General features: G+C 39.0%; 1 protein-coding gene across 1 annotated transcript in view; it reads left to right on the top strand.

The window, feature by feature from the left end:
- The window catches only part of s1pr2 (sphingosine-1-phosphate receptor 2), a 61,902-nt gene that overhangs the window by 34,258 nt on the left and 4,221 nt on the right, over positions 1-23,423 (top strand). The window lies entirely within an intron of this gene.

Below are 23,423 nucleotides of genomic sequence, written 5' to 3'. Positions count from 1 at the left end.
TACTGGTGCATTTCAAGTTAGCGCAAATCAACATTTGAAGATGGCACAACTCATTTTTCAAATTCTGCTTACTCAGAAATGTAAGGATGCAAGGATTCCGATCAACAGTGTTAACAGGCTCAAAATAAACAGTGCCAATAGATAAATAAAGAATCCATGTCAATAAAAGCAATTTACCGTATTTTCCACACTATAAGACGCAATTAAAAGCCTTCCATTTTCTCAAAAGCCGACAATGCGCCTTATAATCCAATGCGCATTATATCAGTGCCTTGCAAAAGTATTCGGCCCCCTTGAACCTTGCAACCTTTCGCCACATTTCAGGCTTCAAACATAAAGATATAAAATTTAAATTTTTTGTCAAGAATCAACAACAAGTGGGACACAATCGTGAAGTGGAACAAAATTTATCGGATAATTTAAACTTTTTTAACAAATAAAAAACTGAAAAGTGGGGCGTGCAATATTATTCGGCCCCCTTGCGTTAATACTTTGTAGCGCCACCTTTTGCTCCAATTACAGCTGCAAGTCGCTTGGGGGTATGTTTCTGTCAGTTTTGCATTTCGAGAGACTGACATTCTTGCCCATTCTTCCTTGCAAAACAGCTCGAGCTCAGTGAGGTTGGATGGAGAGTGTTTGTGAACAGCAGTCTTCAGCTCTTTCCACAGATTCTCGATTGGATTCAGGTCTGCACTTTGACTTGGCCATTCTAACACCTGGATACGTTTATTTTTGAACCATTCCATTGTAGATTTGGCTTTATGTTTTGGATCATTGTCCTGTTGGAAGATAAATCTCCGTCCCAGTCTCAGGTCTTGTGCAGATACCAACAGGTTTTCTTCCAGAATGTTCCTGTATTTGGCTGCATCCATCTTCCCGTCATTTTTAACCATCTTCCCTGTCCCTGCTGAAGAAAAGCAGGCCCACACCATGATGCTGCCACCACCATGTTTGACAGTGGGGATGGTGTGTTCAGGGTAGGGCTGGGCGATATGGCCTTAAACATGTATCACGATAAATTGAGCAGATTTATCTCGATAACGATAAATGACGATAAATTCGCCCAAGCGGACTGTTATATAATTTGAAAATCTGAATCAATGCATGAAATACAGATTAACTATTTCTTGTTGATTTATTTACCAGCATTCAATTTGATATACTGTATTTAACAATTGTACATGCAGTCTAAACATTAAATTTATAAAAATTAGGGCTGTCAAAATTATCGCGTTAACTGGCGTTAATTAATTTTTTAAATTAATCACGTTAAAATATTTGACGCAATTAACGCACTTGCCCAGCTCAGACATATTTAAATGTCACTAGAGTGAAAGGCCCACTTGTTAATTGTGTTTTGCGGAGTTTTGCTGCCCTCTGCTGGCGTTTGGGTGCGACTGATTTTATAGTGTAAGTAATTATTGCCATCAACAATGGCGGGCTACTAGTTTATTTTTTGATTGAAAATTTAACAAATTTTATTAAAACGAAAACATTAAGAGGGGTTTTAATATAAAATTTCTATAACTGATTTAGAACTGATTTATTGTTATAATAAACAAATACAGTCCTTATGTACCGCATGTTGAAAATATATATCCATCTTGCGTCTTATCTTTCCATTCCAACAATAATTTAGAGAAAAATATGGCATATTATATAGATGGTTTGAATTGCGATTAATTGCGATTAATTACGATTAATTAATTTTTAAGCTGTAATTAACTCGATTAAAAAATTTTAATCGTTTGACAGCCCTAATAAAAATGTATTGTAAGCAATAAGAATTCAAGTATGAACATTTATAACAGCATGTATGACTTGAACAATGTACATTGTCAAAATCAATATGCCTGTGCAAACATGTAATTGTAACACAAATGACTTGCAGCTTGAACAGTACACTTCAAAAAGACAACTTATTGTTAATGGCTGCTGTGATATAATTATTAAATACAAGTGTTTACTTTATGGTTTAAGGGTCCCCCCCCCCCCCCCCCAGTGCATTTTTTCATAAATGCACGCACAATAAAAATAGTTGGGGCCATTTCTCGGTCATTATAAGTTTCGCCGTTGGATTGTACTTTATGCAGAATTCTTTACCATCACAAAAGCTATCAGAGGAATCACACACACAGACAGATACAAAATAACGCCACATAGTAATTGCTAGATGCAGTCCGTGCCCAATCCACTCATTAAGTTCAGCCGTTTCGACAAGGTTAGAGCCTCTATCCGACTCCATAACGTTCATTTGTAGCGTTAGCCGCTAGCTAGCGTTAGCCTGGCTACCAGTAGAAAGCACTGAAAGCACCATCTCCGGAAATCGTGAGAACAAAGGAGGACAGCGGGTGAAAGCCCGTCTGGATGCCACCAAGAGTCTACTAAATGTCGGTTGAAAGTTTGGTGAACCTCCCTTAAGCCACACTCCATCACGTTTTGCTTGTAGCGTTAGCTGCTAGCGTTAGCTTACCGGGATTTTGTTTGATTGGCTTCCTGATGATCACGTGACTCCCAACGTAAGCACATTCACTGCTTTCTTAAAGGGGAATGAACATTGACGAACAACACAGAATCAAAGCGGGATGAAAAGACTATTTTCTTGTTTTATTAATTTACCGAATTTACAGACATGGTCAAAATTACGTCGGTCATCGTTAAGAATTTCGGTGACTGTAAATTTTCGGTTTACCGCCCTGCTCTAGTTCAGGGTGATGAGCTGTGTTGCTTTTACGCCAAACATATCGTTTTGCATTGTGGCCAAAAAGTTCAATTTTGGTTTCATCTGACCAGAGCACCTTCTTCCACATGTTTGGTGTGTCTCCCAGGTGGCTTGTGGCAAACTTTAAACGAGACTTTTTATGGATATCTTTGAGAAATGGCTTTCTTCTTGCCACTCTTCCATAAAGGCCAGATTTGTGCAGTGTACGACTGATTGTTGTCCTATGGACAGACTCTCCCACCTCAGCTGTAGATCTCTGCAGTTCATCCAGAGTGATCATGGGCCTCTTGGCTGCATCTCTGATCAGTTTTCTCCTTGTTTGAGAAGAAAGTTTGGAAGGACGGCCGGGTATGCTGGCTTGCACAGTGCTCCTTGAGATGTTTAAAGCTTGAGAAATCTTTTTGTATCCAAATCCGGCTTTAAACTTCTCCACAACAGTATCTCGGACCTGCCTGGTGTGTTCCTTGGTTTTCATAATGCTCTCTGCACTTTAAACAGAACCCTGAGACAATCACAGAGCAGGTGCATTTATACAGGGACTTGATTACACACAGGTGGATTCTATTTATCATCATCGGTCATTTAGGACAACATTGGATCATTCAGAGATCCTCACTGAACTTCTGGAGTGAGTTTGCTGCACTGAAAGTAAAGGGGCCGAATAATATTGCACGCCCCACTTTTCAGTTTTTTATTTGTTAAAAAAGTTTAAATTATCCATTAAATGTTGTTCCACTTCATGATTGTGTCCCACTTGTTGTTGCTTTTTGACAAAAAAATTTAATTTAATATCTTTATGTTTGAAGCCTGAAATGTGGCGAAAGGTAGCAAGATTCAAGGGGGCCGAATACTTTTGCAAGGCACTGTATATAGATTAATATTGGTTAATCATGGCATGACATTCCTTTTAGCACAGCCCCATCTAATGGATACATAATACAACCCCAACCACTACTACTTAAATTGTGGTGCACCCCATATAAGAAAACGGTTTTAAAATTGGCTATACATTGAAGGTGTGCCTTGTAGTGCGTAAAATCCGGTACTTGAACGAGTTACTGTATTCTATACACACATTAAAAAATCCAAGCCTAAAATACTGAGAATAAAACATTCAATATGTATTGTAATGTAAGTATGTATTGTATGTACAATGTATCACAAAAGTGAGTACACCCCTCGCAATTTTACAGATATTTAAGTATATCTTTTCAAGGGACAGCACTGACAAAATGACACTTTGACACAATGAATAGTAGTCTGTGTGAAGCTTATATAATAGAGTTAATTTATTTTTCCCTCAAAAGCCCGTCCGTCTCATCAGAACATAGGACATGGTTCAAGTAATCCATGTGCTTTGTTGACATGTCTTCAGCAGAGTGTTTGCGGGCTTTCTTGTGTACCGTCTTCAGGAGAGGCTTCCTCCTGGGGTGACAGCCACGCACATCAATTTGATGTAGAGTGCGGCGTATGGTCTGAGCACTAACAGGCTGAGCCCCCACCTCTTCAATCTCTGCAGCAATGCTGACAGCACTCCTGTAACGAGTCAAATGACATTTTGGAGGTAAAAATGACAAGCAGTACTCAATTTGGACATTTAGGGATGTACATAGTTTCTATGGGGTGTACTCACTTTTGTTGGCAGGGTTTCAGATATTAATGGCGATATTTTGAGTTATTATGAGGGGGAAATAAATTAACTCTATTAAATAAGCTGCACACAGACTACTTTTGATTGTGTCAAAGTGTCATTTTGTCAGTGTTGTCCCATAAAAATATATACTTAAATATCTGCAGAATTTCGAGGGGTGTAGTCACTTTTGTGATGCACTGTATATAGATCAATATTGGTTAATAATGGCATGACATTCCCTTTAGCACAGCTCCATCTAGTGAATGCATAATACAACCCCAACCACTACTACAACTACTAACAATGCACCTTATAATGTGGTGCACCCAAATAAGAAAACGGTTTTAAAATAGGCTATTCATTGAAGGTGCGCCTAATAGAGCGTAAAATACGGTACTTGAACGAGTTACTGTATTCTATACACACATTTAAAAAATCCAAGCCTAAAATACTGAGAATAAAACATTCAATATGTAGAAGTGCTAGATAGGCTGTCCTGATGGAATTCCATTTTTTTTTCAACTTCACTGCATCATATCGAGAGCCATTGTAATATTTTGCTTAACCATCAAATTAATATCAGCTCTTGCTAGTGTGTGATGCAGTACAACTACACAGCTCTCTCAACAGTCTAAATTCAAACGTTGCATTATTTCCTTTGTTTCAAGACTCATGTTAGAAACGTTAACTTTCTATCTCTGCTATGAGAATATGTTCAAACACAAGGCAATGCTTAGGTGCGAGGTTTCCAATAGCAGGAAGTGTACTCTTTTATCAACTAATGGGCATAATGACTGCGTGAAGGAGGGATAAGGCAGGCGTTGAGTGTGGGTGTGTGTGCGTTGGGAGAAACCGGCGCATCAGGTTTCCCCATCCCGTAACGACAGACGCCAGCTTGGTGACAGGAGGACCTGTGAGCTGTCTCCACAACACATGCAAAGAGATCAGTCATGTGCTGACCTGCTGGAGATCAGCGGACTAGAGAAAGGGTTTGAATGACATGCATAAGAACAATTCAAATGCTATAAATACGCCATCCAAGAACATGGCCTAAAATGTACAATTAAAAAAGGGTGAAAATGCTATCATCTAGTGTTGCTACATTTTTTTAAAAAACTGTTTCAGTCCCCATGACGATGATAGCTGTCAAATCGTGGCTCTTTTCATCCTCCTGCTGTGAATTATAATTGGTTTGTCCATAGACACACTTCGCTTAATTTATTAATAGTTGGTCACATGCAGCGATCTAACGCCGGATTTAGGTTAAAAAAGTACGAAAGCTGTACTGCATACAAACAGAAAGGATTGCCTCAGGAGTGATATGTTCCAGGATTCAAGGTCATTATACTTTTCGTACCATGCATGCATTTTGAAACGTTGTTAAAAAACATTAGTGGGAGAAATTAACCGCTATGGCATTGGCATTATACGTCGCAATATTTACGCAAAATAATTGCTAACTGCCCGGTTTTTTGCTTTTAACCTAGAATTGAGACTGTTTCACGTCCATATCTATCAACAATTCAGGGATTTAGGCATTTATTCATAAGAACTTTCAACACAAAAAGCTCTTTGGTGTACGAAGGGGGTCGCCGCAGTGATTTAACTACCAGCACATTCGACACATTTACGTAAAATAAATGCTAACTGCCCGTTTTTTTTTTTAATTTTATTTTTTTAACCTATAATGGAGACTGTTTTACGTCCATATCTATAAAGAATTCAGGGATTTAAGCATTTATTCACAAGAATTTTCAACACAAAAAGCTCTTTGTTTACATATGGCGGCCACTAATTTGCTTACTGACTAGCATCACAGTTCGCAATATTTACGTAAAATAAACGCTAACTGCATGTTTGTTTGTTTTTTTGCCCTCAACCAAGAATCAAGCCTGTTTTACGCCCATATCTATTAAAAAATTCAGGGATTTAACCATTTATTCACAGGAATTTTTAAATGAAAAAGCTCTTTGTCTGTGCTTCCACTCGGTCAGCTTTGACGAAGATAGGCCTCATATGAATCGGCCCCGCGCTCCATGTCCCGTCAATACATTATGAAGTCTATGGTTTCTCACTAATATAAGTCATATGTACAATATAGTTTTCAAAGTAAATTTCCAGTGCAATGGCTGATTTTTTTTTCGCATTATACTCTGTGGCAGTTTTTTGTGGCCGTACATACAAGACTCACAGTAGAGAAGCGTATACCATACCTTAACTCTTCCAGTCCCAGTAGTCACGTTTACATGCTGACTTTTATTCATACCGATTCAAATCATTCCGAATGGAAATTTCACATCAGCTGTTTACATGTCACTTCATCTATTCCGATCCAGCGTTTACATGTGACTGGCTTTATTCCGAAAGGACGTTTGACAACTGCCGTCTGACATGCGCAGATTAATCAAAACAAAGCGTCACGTTGCAAAACATGGAGATCGATCGTCGGAGTGCTGCTGTTTTAACTTTAACCCACTTGTTGTGTTTGTGGGGTCGTATTCGCTTCTGCTGTTTTGCTCTTTTGCCTTGTAGTAGTCGGTTTTCCACCGGTTTCTAATCTGGTCAACGTTCCGGTCTATTCCGGCTTCGTGTAACCTCTCGTGAACTTTTCTAAATAGTTCACTGTTGTTCGTTTTACGCCCGTCTAAGCGGGCAATTATATTCAATTCTTTTAAAGTTTGAATTAAATACAATCTTTCCGCCGGACTCCAATTAGGTGCGCTGTGCTTGGAAGCCATGTTGCAAGTGACGTTACTTACGTCACCAAGTGACGTCACCACGTCAGTACGGAGCATGCGCAGAAAGAACGCAACCAGACACCATTCCCCTTCCCTGTTTACATGATATAATTTTACTTCTAATCGGTTTGGGAAAAGGAATATTCCACCCCTTTGAATCGGAATGAAATTCCATTCGGTTTGGGCCTGTTCATTCCGAATGAGGTGTTTATATGGAACACATTTATTCGGTTTGAACAAATATTCCGATTGTAATTGGAATATTTGGCTCCATGTAAACGTGGCAAGTGACACTTGCCAAGTGACACTTGCCACGTTTACATGGAGTAAAATTATATCATGTAAACAGGGAAGCGGAATGGTGTCTGGTTGCGTTCTTTCTGCACATGCTCCGTACTGACGTGGTGACGTCACTTGGTGACGTAAGTAACGTCACTTGCAACATGGCTTCCAAGCACACGCACAGCGCACCCACACAACTTTTTAAATGAACGGCGTATCATTCTGAAGTTTTGTTTCCACTCGAAAAGTTAAAACAGCAGCTGATCTGACGATCGATCTCCATGTTTTGCAACGTGACGCTTTGTTTTGATTAATCTGCGCATGTCAGACGGCAGTTGTCAAACGTCCTTTCGGAATAAAGGCAGTCACATGTAAACGCTGGATCGGAATAGATGAAGTGACATGTAAACAGCTGATGTGAAATTTCCATTCGGAATGATTTGAATCGGTATGAATAAAAGTCAGCATGTAAACGTGGCTACTGATAAGCGTTCAATGATGTGGCGTACAATCATCCTTCTTCTGTCAATTTAAATGAGTTTAAAACTTGTAGACGTCCAGTCCATTTGAACTTTAAGGGCTGGCTATGAATGAATATTCGTTCAATGTGTACTAGTCTTAACTGGAAGATGAAGGTCATGCAGTGTTACTCAAACTATGCTAACATAATCAATCCATGCTGCAAAAATGAGGCCTAATGCAATTCGACCGGTGCAGCTGCAACATGTACTCAGTCTCAAGCTTTCTGTTTGGGCTGCCATTGATGGCGCTAGACGTCCAGTCCATTTGAACTGGTAGAGTGGCAGCGAATGAACGGTTCATTCGCTGCCATCCTCCCAGTTCAAATGGATTGGGCGTCTACTATTGATAAACTCATTTAAATTTCACTACAGGGGGATGAAAAGAGCCACATGATCAGTCGTCTATTATTCTCAGCTAAGCTAACAGACTCATTCAGACTGACTAGACTACTTTGTAGCTGCAAAATGGCGGCTGGATGCTCGCAGCTGTACGTTTGTTCGCGCCAGCCCTCCAGATGCATCATCAGGCTCAATGTGAAGTGAGCGGCAGGCATTATGAGCTCTCAAGGAGTTTATTGTTCCTCGTCGCCGCTCGAGGAAACACTGAGCCGGTTATTGTTTGTAAGGCCGTAGTTCAGCTGTGCTTTGCCCACGCGTGTTAACATTGAGCAGCACTGTAATCCCTCTCTATTCCACATTTATTTTTCACAGGTTCACCGATATTTTGAGAATGTTTTGGTAGTTAATAAACAAAAAAAAAGGACAAAATTTATTTTAGAAACAACGGCAACAGATGTCCAATTCAGGTGATTGCTAGCCCTTCCAGTCAAAATGGACTGGACGTCTATTGCCGTCAATGTCAGCCAAAGAGTTGATATAACTTATCCAACTGCCCATAAAGCCCAAAAAAGACAATCAAGAAGGGTTGTCTTGATCACATACAGTGGGGCAAATAAGTATTTAGTCAACGACTAATTGTGCAAGTTCTCCCACTTGAAAATATAAGAGAGGCCTGTAATTGTCAACATGGGTAAACCTCAACCATGAGACAGAATGTGGAAAAAAAAAAGAAAATCACATTGTTTGATTTTTAAAGAATTTATTTGCAAATCATGATCAAAAATAAGTACTTAGTCAATACCAAAAGTTCATCTCAATACTTTGTTATGTACCCTCTGTTGGCAATAACGGAGGCCAAATGTTTTCTGTAACTCTTCACAAGCTTTTCACACACTGTCGCCGGTATTTTGGCCCATTCCTCCATGCAGATCTCCTCTAGCGCAGTGATGTTTTGGGGCTGTCGTTGGGCAACACGGACTTTAAACTCCCTCCATAGATTTTCTATGGGGTTGAGATCTGGAAACTGGCTAGGCCACTCCAGGACCTTGAAATGCTTCTTACGAAGCCACTCCTTTGTTGCCCTGGCTGTGTGTTTGGGATCATTGTCATGCTGAAAGACCCAGCCACGTCTCATCTTCAAAGCCCTTGCTGATGGAAGGAGATTTTCACTCAAAATCTCTCGATACATGGCCCCATACATTCTTTCCTTTACACAGGTCAGTCGTCCTGGTCCCTTTGCAGAAAAACAGCCCCAAAGCATGATGTTTCCACCCCCATGCTTCACACTGGGTATGGTGTACTTCGGATGCAATTCAGTATTCTTTCTCCTCCAAACACGACAACCTGTGTTTCTACCAAAAACTTCTATTTTGGTTTCATCTGACCATAACACATTCTCCCAGTCCTCTTCTGGATCATCCAAATGCTCTCTAGCGAACCGCAGACGGGCCTGGACGTGTACTTTCTTCAGCAGGGGGACACGTCTGGCAGTGCAAGATTTGAGTACCTGGCGGCGCATTGTGTTACTGATAGTAGCCTTTGTTACTGTGGTCCCAGCTCTCTTGTAGGTCATTCACTCGGACCCCCCGTGTGGTTCTGGGATTTTTGCTCACTGCTCTTGTTATCATTTTGAACGGGGTGAGATCTTGCATGGAGCCCCAGATCGAGGGAGATTATCAGTGGCCTTGTATGTCTTCCATTTTCTAATAGTTGCTCTCACAGTTGATTTCTTTACACCAAGTGTTTTACCTATTGCAGATTCAGTCTTCCCAGTCTGGTGCAGGTCTACAATTTTGTCTCTGGTGTCCTTCGACAGCTTTTTGGTCTTGGCCATAGTGGAGCATGGAGTGTGACTGACAGGTGTCTTTTATACCAATAATGAGTTAAAACAGGTGCCATTAATACAGGTAACGAGTGGAGCCTCGTTAGACCTCGTTAGAAGAAGTTAGACCTCTTTGACAGCCAGAAATCTTGCTTGTTTGTAGGTGACCAAATACTTATTTTCTACTCTAATTTGGAAATAAATTCTTTAAAAAAATCAAACAATGTGATTTTCAGGTTTTTTTTTAATCCACATTCTGTCTCTCATGGTTGAAGTTTACCCATGTTGACAATTACAGGCCTCTCTGATCTTTTCAAGTAGGAAAACTTGCACAATTGGTGGTTGACTAAATACTTATTTGCCCCACTGCAAGTACCGATCCGCTACATCGACAATTTATTAAGGAGAAAAAAATCACATCTATTTGTAAAATGTTTACTATCTTAGCGTTAGCTTCCCGCGTGAGCTAGCATAACATTGTCCTACCGTCGGTGTTTATTTCAAGTTCTTCTGTTTTTGGTAGTGTTGTAATGTTTGTATTAGCGATCTTTTGACCGCATATTTTTGCACCCAAGTCCGAGTCACCTGATTTTAATCTGATTCCGATTTTTTTTTCCTGAACAAAAGTTCCAAACATGTACTGAACTGTACTGTGAAGAACTGTACTGTTTACAGTACTTCCTCTTTTTCCGGGAGTGTTGCGGAGTATAAAACATATACAGTGGTACCTCTACATACGAAGTTAATCCGTTCCAGGACCTTGTTTGTAAGTCGAAATGGTCGTATGTCGAGCAGGATTTTCCCATAGGAATACATTATAATTCCATTAATTCGTTCCACAGCCCAAAAACCTTCACTAAATCCTTAAAAAATACTGCTGGTACTATTACAAATGGCAATTACACATAGCAAAACAAATAAATTATAAATCAAAATCGGAATAATAATAATAATAATAATAATAATTCCTGTATTAATGTAACGAATCGGGTTCTAATGTGGCGGACGTTTTTTGCTGACCCTGAACGCACCGCGGAGCTGACGTGCCAGAGAGACCGTGAGCTTGAGTTTCACTTTCACTTTGAATGCTTTCTTGAGAACACCGTCAATAGGGAATGGGACGTACTACGTCATTGTTTGGACGCGCCTCCATGCTGGCAATATGATTCACTTCCGGGCCGGCAGACTCAATGCGGATTGTAACGTGTGGTCGTGCTAAGCTAACTCTTTCGGTGTTTTAGAAAGAAATTATGGGTGTGTATTGTTGTGTTACCGGGTGCAACAGCTTCTCCTACGACTAAAAAAAGGGCGAGGAAAACTGGACTCACTTCTCACCGTTTTCCTGCATGGAGGACCAAATATCAGATCACGAAGGCACGCCGGATGGCTGGGTTGCAGCGGTTCGTCGGAAAAGCATTTCTTTTGATCATATTTCTGCTGGAATGAGAGCGTGTTCCCGTCATCTCGACTCTAGTAAGTTGAACGATTTATCCGTTTTGGTTTCAATACGTTTTTTTATTTTTTTTACCGTTGTGTAAATCTGCCTCGGTAGCAATGCTAACCTACTCCTCCTCCTCACCTACCTGTTGTGTTACTAGGAAAACCTGCATATGAAATGCTGACAACACATCCCGATTGGTCACCATATCTCTTCTTGGGTTATTCTGAGGTCAAGCGCACCACATCGGAGCGTTATGAGAGGTTGGAAAGGCGAAGAGTGCACGCTGAAACTTCAGTTTGCTCTGCTCTTACAAACACGATCCCAAGTGTTGTTGTGAAAAGTCAATAAAATATGAATACCAAAACATGACTTGAACAACTTCTTGACAAACTGTAACTGCTTGTTGTTTACTTCAGGTCTTCATAATAAACAGGTGTAATAATTACAAAGTCAGGTGACTTAATTTTGTTATTCTATTTGGAATATGCATTGACAATTTTTGGACAGTGTTGTAGACAAGAACTGGGACTGATAAGTTGCAATAGATTTATTTCAAGTAATGCAATTTCTCCAATTTGATATTTGAATTGACAGTTTAAAATCTTTAAATTAGTGCAAACAAGGCCCACCCTCTGACGGTGGCAGCAAATATTATATAATTATAAGTAATACACAAATACAAGATCACAATAAACGTGTCTTTGTCAAAGCAGTTTAAAACACTATTTACTGGCCTTGGGTAAATTACCAGACAGGATAAATATGTGCTTTAAAGTTCTTGCATTTCCATTTTAAGTATTGCAAGTACTAGTCTCCAACACAGTATTTGAACTGACAGTTTAAAATCCTTTTAGTACAAAATGCCCACACTCTGGCAGGGGGCAGCAAATATTATAATACATAATACATTATAAAAAGCTATATACTATATAAATACAAGATCACAACAAAACCTGTATTTTTTCAAAGCAGTTAAAAAACATCCAGTGGCCTTAGGTAAATAAAGGTGTATAAATATGTACTTTACAGTTCTTGCATTTCTATTTTAGGTATTGCAACTTTTCCAACACTATTTGAATTGACAGTCTAAAGTCTCCATAAGTGCAAATAAGAATATTATAATTTAAAAATAATAATAGAATATATAAATTCAACATTACAATGAAACGTGTCTTTGTCAAAGTGGTTTAAAAAAAAAAAAAAAAAACGTCACTGGCCATAGTTAAATAGCCAGGCAGAATAAATATGTGCATTAAAGTTCTTGCATTTTCACAAGTTAAAAGCCCGCAGTTCATCGACGAGAAGGGCAGACCCAGATGGCGTCTGCTGCAGGGGCTTGTTTGAGTCCGACACAGGGCAAATGGAACCACTCCATTGAACAAATTTTCTTTGTCAAATGATCCAAGAAGAGAGATGGTGACCAATCGGGATGTGTTGTCAGCAGGTTTACCTAGGAACACAACAGGGAGGTGAGTCGTAGTAGGCGAGCATTGCTACCGAGGCAGATTTACACAACGGTGAAAAAAACTAAAACGTATTGAAACCAAAAGTGGATAAAGCGTTCAACTTACAAGAGTAGAGATGACAGGAACACACTCTCATTCCAGCAGAAATATGATCATAAATGCTTTTCCGACGAACCGCTGCAATCCAGCCATCCGTCGTACCTTCGTGATCTGATATTTGGTCCTCCATGCAGGAAAACGGTGAAAAGTGAGTCCATTTTTCATAACCCCTTTTTTTGTCGTAGGAGACGCTGTTGCACCCGGTAACGCAACAATAAGCACCCATATTTTCTTTCTAAAACACCGAAAGAGTTAGCTTAGCACTACCACACGTTACAATCCGCATTGACTCTGCCGACCCGGAAGAATCATATTGAATCATATTGCCAGCATGGAGGCGCGTCCAAACAATGACATAGTACGTCCCATTCCCTATTGCGGCAGACAGAAGGTGTTTTTGTTTTGAATAAGTTGTGAAATAAATGATAAAAACGTGGCGAAGTTGGCGATTTCTCTGGAGATGTTACCACAATAAGAATTGTCAGCTTAACTTATAAAGACTGGCGAACGATGGTCGGAGGAGGACCGTGGAGATGTATTGTTGAGCCATTTCATGGATGCCCACCCTACGCTCATATTTTTCTGTCATTTGCATCTTCATTTAGAAGGTAAGCGTCAACTTTTTCCTTGTTTCACCACCTGTACCAACCTTTTCTGAAACCAGTGTTGATTTGTCACACAAGAAAATCCGCCGTGCATTCATCTGCGGTGCTGCCATTGTCGTCGTATTTCGAAAATGTCGTCGGATGTAGAAACAAATGGCGAGTCAAATTTTACGTCGGATGTCGAAAAGTTCGTGTGTCGAAGCGATCGTATGTAGAGGTACCACTGTATACTGTTGTGTCTTTTGGTAAGTCCAATGTATTTCTGGATTATCGAGTTACATTTTAGCCCTTAAAAATAAAAATATATTAATGTACTGCTCAAAACAGTGCGCTTCCTTGTGCACTGTCGGACAGCCAACATTGAATGTCCACCAATAAAACACAAGGCTTGGTCTTTTCTTGTTTTTATATGAAGTAATTCATTTAAGTTTCTGAAACGGTAACAAAGAAACATGCATGCATTCAACACAACTCCATAATACATGCCTGTATATAAATACCATGTAGACCAGGGGTCCCCAAACTTTTTCCTGTGAGGGCCACATAACTTTTCCCTTCTCTGATGAGGGGGCGGGTCAGTTTGTAACAGAAAACATGTGACGATTGCAGGAGTGCCTAAATGTAAAAAATTATTGTTTTTCAGAAAGCCACAATCAAATAACCCATTCAGGATTCTTCACGGAACAAGAGTAAATAAAATTTAAAAAATATATATAATATAATATAATATAATATAATATAATATAATATAATATAATATACCGTAATTTCCCGAATATAAGGCGCACCCCTGTATAACGCTCACCCCAAATTTAGCACCACTAAATAGAAGAATACAAGAAAACAGAGCTCTTGTACAGATACAGAAATGTCATTTTAATGACTGGTGAAACACAGCACAAGCATAGCACATTGTTAGTTCAAAACATTACCGTAAACTGACAATATGTACGGTAATAATATGATCTGATTTCTTGAACTTACCAGAATCCAGGAGAAAACAAAACAGATGTCACTTTTCTTTTAAAGGCTGCTGTATAACTTGCTCGTTTCATCATGAAGAATAAATGTTTCCTCCATGGATTGATACGGTAAAATAAAAGTGAAAACGTAAGTCAGAAATTCGACAGAGCTCATCGCTGTCGACACGACAGTAACAATAGGAACTATTGTTATTTGGGTTTGAGTTTCCCGACGGACAGATATAGTTGACGGACACAGGAAGTCTGTGTTATGTTTGTTATGGTCCGAGTTGCGGCGCTGCAATAAACGTTGACTGAAATGAGTTCAAGAAACTAAATTCTGTGCTTTATCAAGAGTGAAAAAAACAGTTAACACAGATGAAATCATTCGGCTGATCAGAGTGAAGTATTACCGAACAAAATGGTGACGTCACGTACCGTAATGGTCGGCAACGGATCGCCGCATACGTTTCTTCAACACAACATGGCCGTGTCAATTTAAAAAAAAAAAAAAAAATCGTTTATATATATATATATATAATATTTATATATTTCTGTCTCCATCCATGTACCTGTTTATAATGCGCACCATGATTTTACAAGTTGATTTTGGGGGTATAAAGTGCGCATTATATTCGGGAAATTACGGTATTTACGTTGCCTTCCACCCTGCAGATCTCTCACACACCCCCGAAGTGGATGTAGCCCCAGACCATGATTTAGCCACCACCAAACTTCACCATTTTCTGAGTGAACCTCAGATCCATGCTGGCTCCAGTACGTCTCCTGCAATATTTGCGGCGACTGTGGTGTAATTCAATGGAAGATTCATCAGAAAAATCCACCTTTTGCGACTTTTCTAGCGTCCATCCTTTTGAAAGGCTGTGGGCCTTGGCAAATGCCACACGGTTTTTAAACTGCCTTTTGTTTAATGCTCGTTTCTGGGCACTGATTCGACCATTGAGGCCAATTCTAGACAGAATTCGACACTGTTCTGGTTGACACAGGGACTTCAGGTGACCAGGTCTCGTGGACTGGTGTTCTTTTTATACACACCTGAGAGTTAATTGATCCATTATTGGTAACAGGTGAAGCTCTAATCTGGGATTGTGTGCATCATTTGACAAGGCGACAAGACTTATGTCTTTGCAAAAATTGACTCAATGGGCTTTACCAAGCTGTAAACATCAGAACACTTTTCAACAGTTTTTTTGGCACCAAAATGTTATTCCAAAACCTGTTGGGATTAAAATTATCCATTTCTTGTAAGAAAATATTGATTACAAATATATTACAGGGACACCTCAGGTTCATGTGTATGCAAGCGACAAGACTTTTGTCAGGTACTGTATGTATTTTTTTCAGTGTCATATCAGTATTTGCTTCGGCCGCTATCACACTACCGGGTGTCAGAATTGATATCAGGAGCAGAAAAATGGTATCGGTGCAACACTCATTATAATTGATATTAAACTGTTTTGGCATCCTAGTTTGTGGTGTAATTATGGTTTAAGCTACTAATAGTGGCAATAGAAACATTTTTGAGAGGAGTCGTCAATTGCTTGCGGTTTTTTGCAACTCTGTCTTTACGACAAGTACGGTAAATTCATGAAGAAAAATGTCTTTTGTCTTTCACGGGGACTCCCATGTCCACGAATGCTTATTTTTGTGCGGGCGGCCTTTCAAATTCCTGCCATTGTGTCTAGATGTCGTTCCACATGCATGCTTGTTGTGTGGCTTTAACACTCCTTCCTTCTGCTTCTCTGCACAGTTGAGTAGTAGTGAGAAGCATCAGCATTAAATTACCTCCGGAGAAGCGTCGCACATGGATTGTGTTACCAATGACAGCTTTAAGGCCAACAGCTCCTCCTCTAATTAGATCGTCCTATTACTGCAGGCCAATTTTTCATTCTCATTTGACAGATTTTTCTTTTTCCATCGTCATCTGAATATTTGTAAATCGCTTTAATGCACAAGCAAAGAAACCCGACATCGTTAGTGAAGAATTTCACATCAGAGAGCTAGTTTGTCAACCTGACATAGGATATATATACACATATTTAAATAACATGTGCATGTATAGAATGATAATGGGAAGGTTATTTTAAGAGTTACAACACCAACATGCAATTACTTGCCATAATATTACCTGCTCTACTGAATTGGGTTCAACCTAGACGTTTTGCGCCGTCAATGGCAGGTAACTAGGGCTACAACAATTAATTGACTAATTGTGTTGCGAATGAATTGTCGTCTATTCTGATGTTCAATAAACTGTTGAAAACCCTAAATCCTTTTTGGAGCCTCGAATGACAAATTTTTTTTTTTCTTTTTTTGGGGTTTTGTTTTTAGTACCCTTTTAAAAAAAAAAAAGTTATTTAAATAATCATAATTTTAAAAAGAGGAAAAAGGGTGGGAAACGTTTTTTAAATGATTGTTTTATTAATAAAAAGGAACAATGCAAAACATTCCCCTTTTCTATATGTATTCATTTAACTTTTTGTTGATTTACAATTTTTAATAAATAAAAAAGGCGTAAACGGTAAACATTCTCTTTCATTTTTTAATTTAATTAAAAGAAAAACAAAGGTCTTAAGTTATTCAGATGGAAAAACCTATTTTGAAAAAGAATAGCACAAAGCAAATGACGCATTCGCCTTGGATCACACAAGCACTCAAGAGTAGAGTTGTCAGTTAATGACTTTTTAACCGATAATCGAAATCCCGATATCGTCCAACCCAAAAAATCCCATACCGATAACAAATTGAGATCGGTATATGCGGTCATTGACTTAAAATATTTTGGCTCATCGTATTGTGATGCCCGACTGGGTGGTTTACTAATATTAAATGTAACAACTTCAAGGTTTTCCAAATGAACATTCTGTCGGGGAAAAAAAAGAAACAACTTCAACCGTAGTTATAGAAAAAGCGCCTATAATGCACCACTATATTTATTGTTGAAATCTAAATAGAGCAAACATCAGTTTTTTGGATCAAGTGCAAAGTGCCAATAGGGCACTTTTTCTGTCCTCAATGTGTCTGTGGACACAAATCGATAGATCGCGAACAAATCAGGCTCTAAAGAGAAGTCAGACGCTGGGGGAAAGTTGAATTGGCTTTACTGTGGTCATCTTTCTCTTGACAAGAGCACTGATACTTTTGTGGCAAACTGAAAACAACAAAACATTGTGTCAGTAATATGAAATAAAGTCACAAAATAATGCAAAGTATACATTAGGTTTCAATTTGAGTAGCAACTGGTAGAACAGCTTGCAAGCAATGAAATAATTTAACCACATTTTACCACAAATGCAAAGAAAACGAAATATACACATATACAGACACAATGCTCATGTGTATAAAACAAAGGAAGGATATAACTTGTGTGATGCTTGTATAAGGCACAAACAAAGTGGTGAGAGGGCAAGAACGTTACGTTACCCATTTAGTCAGACGTTAGCTTGGCCATTTAGCGCTCTCTATTTGCAATGATATTGCGTCGACCAAGGGCGTAGGTTTGGTCTCAATATTGGTAGGGACGATATAACAGCATAACCTGCATGTACACTTTTTGCCGGGGATGGGACACTAATAAGACCAAACAGATTGGGTAAACGGGGGTCAGGGCTACATTTCTCACCAATATGAACCTAATTAATTGATAGGCTGAACAATTAATGCAAAATAAATCTGTATTGACTTATACGAATTTTCACACTGCAAATTTAATTTTAACGTCTTTATCTGATATTTTTTCTTTAGTTAAATAATTGTTTTGAGTGTTAAAGGCTAGGTAACAGATGAATCTGTCAGATTCTTCCACTTATTACTTACTGTAAGTATTTGTTCTTATTAAGGCCGTACATCTAAAAGTTGGTCATTTTTCACCTAAATCAAGAAGAAAATGCTTTCAAATGTTTTGAACAACTTGTATTCTTGAGTTAAGAACATTTCGGACAAAAGTTTTTTTAATATTAAATATACAAACGTTTTGCTTAAAATAAGTCTGTTAAGCTTATTTTCAGCTAGGTATTTTTCTTATTTCAAGAAATCCAAGTGAATAAAATTTACTTGAAGCACAAACAGATAATTTCACTTATTTCTAGTGGAGATACACTGAAAACAAGGGAATTTAAGTATGTTTTTTTTTTTAATTTATTTTTTAACAGTTTTAAAGAGGTAGGGTTTTGCCGTGCATATGTATTGGTTTAGGTGGTACACCGTTTGATTCTACCTTAGTTTTCAAAAACTACTAAAGAAACATTTTGAAAACTTCCAGAATAGGTGTCTGGATTTTATAAGCAAATTTAAATTGCAATTTTTAAACACATAAGCGCCATGGAAAATGAATGAATGAAATTATATTAACATACACAAGAAATGAGGGCTGTCAAACGATTAAAAATTTTAATCAAGTTAATCACAGCTTAAAAATTAATTAATCGTAATTAATCACAATTCAAACCATCTCTAAAATATGCCACATTTTTCTGTAAATTATTGTTAGAATGGAAAGATAAGATGGATTTAACATACAACATACAGTGCAGAAGTACTGTATTTGTTTATTATAACAATAAATCCACAAGATGGCATTAACAATATTAACATTATTTCTGTTAAAGGGATCCACGGATAGAAAGACTTGTAGTTCTTAAAAGATAAATGTTAGTACCAGTTATAGTAATTTTATATTAAAATCCCTCTTAATGTTTTCGTTTTAATAAAATTTGTAACATTTTCAATCAAAAGTAGCTATTTTGATTTGGAATGCCAGTTCTCTTTGAATCGTTGTTTAACTGTGTAAGAATAGGGTCTCATTAATACAGATTGAAGTACTTTTCTTTTTCATTCATTCATTCATCCATCTTCCTTTTTGTTAACATTATTATTTTTTTAGAGATAGGCATATTATTTTTGTTGTGCTTTTACTAAATGATACTTCTGTTTGTTGTGAAGGAGTTGCCCAAGCGTATGCCAATAGACGGCGTGGTCCATTGAACGCCTGTGTCCACTCGCCTTTATAACATATATATATCCCTGTACATATCTTACCCAAATTACAACAAGAGACACATAATTGCCACTAAAAGAACGTAAACTTACAGAAATATGTGTGGAGCACAAATAGCACAATGCAACAGCATAAACGTCTCACAACTACTAATTCTCCCACTATTAGGAGGAATAACATTAGTATGTAACGGCTGCCCCCAGCGGCCGGTGGCATTCTCTTCACTCTCAATGTGCAAAAACGGCTTCATTGTAACCTGTTTGAGGCAATGCGTGAGCGTGTCATTCCGTGCATGCGTTAAATGTGTCAAATATTTTAACGTGATTAATTTAAAAAATTAATTACCGACTGTTAACGCGATAAATTTGACAAATACAAACTTGTTAATCATCTCTTAACCATCCAGGAATACAAAAAAAATTGGTTCTGCGCATGCGTCTAATGTTTAAAATGGCCGCCAATGCAGCGTTCCAAAGTAAAGCGTTCCTTTCGATAAAGAAAGAATATTTACTTACGTTTGATCATGGAAAGACATGTAGAAAAGTTCTCCTCAGACACATCCTGCCATGTGGCTGCACACAACTCAACTGCACGCCGCTCTCTCACTGTTAACGTCTTCCCCGTGCCTTTAAGCATTTATTTATGCCATATTCATGTTGCATGAGTATGTTTATGATGTAACTTGTTTATTTAGCACCTTTGGGTAACATTGAGAGTCCAACTGAATGTAAAAGAGTGCTTATTCACCACCACAAAAGCTTTGGGAGCAAAATATTATCAGGGTGAAAACTTTGACAGAACACCGGCTGTGAACGCGTGTGTGTGAGGGGGGAGGGGTCTAGTCATCACCCAATCAAACTTGCATTTAGGGGCAAAAATGGACTAGCACATTCAGCAAGTGAAAAGGGGTCAATGTAAGTCTGGACATATTGAAACCACTGTAATTCACTTAATAAAGGAAGGGTTAATTCTATCCTTACAACATGGGAAGACAATCTAAATTACCTATACAATTGAAGTCATTATATAATGCAAATAAGGTTGCATAAAAGTTGGTGGGGACAAAATGAGCATCCTGAAAAGTTGGTAGTGTTATGTCCCTACCGTCCCTATGCAAACCTACGCCCTTAGCGTCCACATACAACCCTAACCTAACCCTAACCCAACCCTAAACCCTGTCAGCGGAATGTGCTGGAACTAATTACAGCTAAGCACCAGCAGGGGGGCGAAAAAACACCAGAAACACGGGCAAGCAATGAGATGACATGACAGCACTGCCATATACATATTGGGCCAAAAACGATCATGAAAATTCAATGTCAATATTATCCAATATCATTTTTTAAAAATGCTTTTATCGGCCGATATTGTCTGCTACCCGATAATATCGGAAAACTCCAATCGAATGTTGTCAAAGTCAAGCACTCGTGCCAGTTGCTAGAGTTGTTAGTCAACATGACGCACCGGGCCACTGAGCAAAATTAAATGAAAATGAAACATCATGTTTTTATTTTTAACGAGAAAACATGAAACTCTTTTGTCCAAAAAAAAAGGCATGAGAAAGTCACTTCTTTATAGTAGCCGCAGGGTTCAAATGGAGAGAGAAAAAAGCAGCTGCTTACTGTCCAAAAATTACGGTAATGGTCAGAATCTCTCCTTAACCCCTATTTCTCCATCCTCTATGTGTCTAAAATAGATTTGTACATCGCTTTCGAGATCTTTCACACATGCCCGAGGAGGCTAGTGTCGAAAAATGTCTCACTGGAGCAGAATGGTTTGGTTCCAACAACAATGCCTTGTGTTGACAGCAGAGCATTCGGGCCCGGCATTAGTGGAATGTGTCCTTCATTCAGCCAGAGGAGTCCTCTTTGTCCAGCTGGCAGTCCTCGTCTCCTGTCTTGAACTCAGTTTATCTACCTGAAGATGGGATCTCAATCTGAGAATGGGAACGCACTGTACCGCAAAATAATATGTTCCCCCAAAGTGCCATTTAAGCGCTCTCGCAAATCACGGGATTATCGTTACAACGCAAAAAGCAGTAGAAAGCTTTGTGTGTGGGGGCGTTAAGCGAGCGTTTCTCCAAACAGAAACACAGTGTTCACTGCCTGCCAGTGAAATGAGATGACAGAAAATCAAAACATGACGAGTAAAACTGTCACTTTGCAATTTCAGGCTTCTAGATGGCCTCGATATCCATTAACAAGTGACTGAGCTCAGAAATGGCTGCCATTGATGATGCTAGATGTCGAGTCATGTGGTTCTTAAAAACTAAGTCCAACTGAGTTTATCTGTAGTAGACGTCAATTCCATTTGAAGTGGGAGGGTTAGCAGCGAAGGAATGTTTGTTCATCTAGAGCAGTGGTTCTTAACCTGGGCTCGATCGAACCCCATTGCATTCATTTGTGCTGCATTTTCGCTAGATGTTGGGACACCCCTCTGTCATTGAGAGAGTTGGTATGCTTTGTTAGCCACGACAGAGTCTCTGCGATTGATATCATCACTCGAAATTAATATCTCAATATCTATAAAACGGCAGTACAAACGGAAATTTTCACAGCACGAACGAGCACAAAGATAGCATAAACGAACGGCACATTTTTTAGTCGATTTTGCAATGGGGGGGGGGGGGGGGCTGCGTGACGTCATCATTTGAAACTTCAAATTGACCTATAAAAGCATTGTTAACATCTCAAAAATGATAGCAGCACAAACGAAAATTTTTTCAGCACAAACCTAGACAAACGAATAACATAATTTTTCTATAAATTTGCGTCTGATTGGGGGCCAACTTCATGAGGTGGTGACTTGCACTCGGATCGGAGCGATCAGTACATCCCTAGTAACTGTACCTATAGCATGTTATTCCTTGTTTTTCCTGTGGAGTCTACTGACAAACTACAGTGGTACCTTTACATACGAAGTGACTCATTCCAGCACCTTGTTTGTAAGTCGAAATGATTGTATGTCGAGCAGGATTTTCCTAAAGAAAACATTATAATTCCATTAATTCATTCCATAGCCCGAAAACCTACACTAAATCCTTAATAAACACTGCTGGTACTATCACAAATAATGTAACGAATCGGGTTTTAATGTGGCGGATGTGTTTTGCGTGCTGTACCTAAACGTACCGCGTGGCTGACGTGACAGAGAAAGGTGCGGCAGAGATTTTACTTTCTCTTTTAATGTCCTCGTGTTGTTGGCCTCAGCTGCGGTGGATAGTTGGCCTGTTGTGTTGCACAAGTTCTGAAATAAATGATTAAAAACCAGACGAAGCTGGATATTTCTTCGGCGATGTTACCACAATAATAATTGTCATCTTAACTTATAAAGCCTGGCGAACTGAGGTCCAAGGAGGACTGTGGAGATCGTAGCCATTCTACGGCCGTATTGTCGAGCCCTTTCACGGATGCGCACATCACACTCATATTTTTTAAATCATTTGTCTTTATTTCAATGGTAAGCGTCACCTTTTTTTCACTACCTGCATTAATCTTCTTGGAGTCAGTGTGGATTACTCTCACAAGAAAATCCGCCGTGCGTCCGTCTTGTGGGAAAACAAACTGCAGCGCTGTCATAAAGCGTCATATTTCGAGCATATCGTTGAATGTTGAAACAAATGGCAAATCAGATTTTACATTGGCTGTTGGAAAGATCGGGTGTCGAAGCGATCGTATGTCGAGGTACCACTTTATCTTTAAGGAGCAATACTGCCACCCACTGGCTTCGTCCTTCGTGGCTTCGCGAGGTAGCGTTTAGGTTCTTACGACACACGA

Source organism: Corythoichthys intestinalis, chromosome 16, assembly GCF_030265065.1.
Source record: "Corythoichthys intestinalis isolate RoL2023-P3 chromosome 16, ASM3026506v1, whole genome shotgun sequence".
NCBI lineage: Eukaryota > Metazoa > Chordata > Actinopteri > Syngnathiformes > Syngnathidae > Corythoichthys > Corythoichthys intestinalis.
The sequence above is the reverse complement of the archived record's forward strand: the minus strand, read 5'-3'. Positions and strand labels throughout refer to the sequence as shown.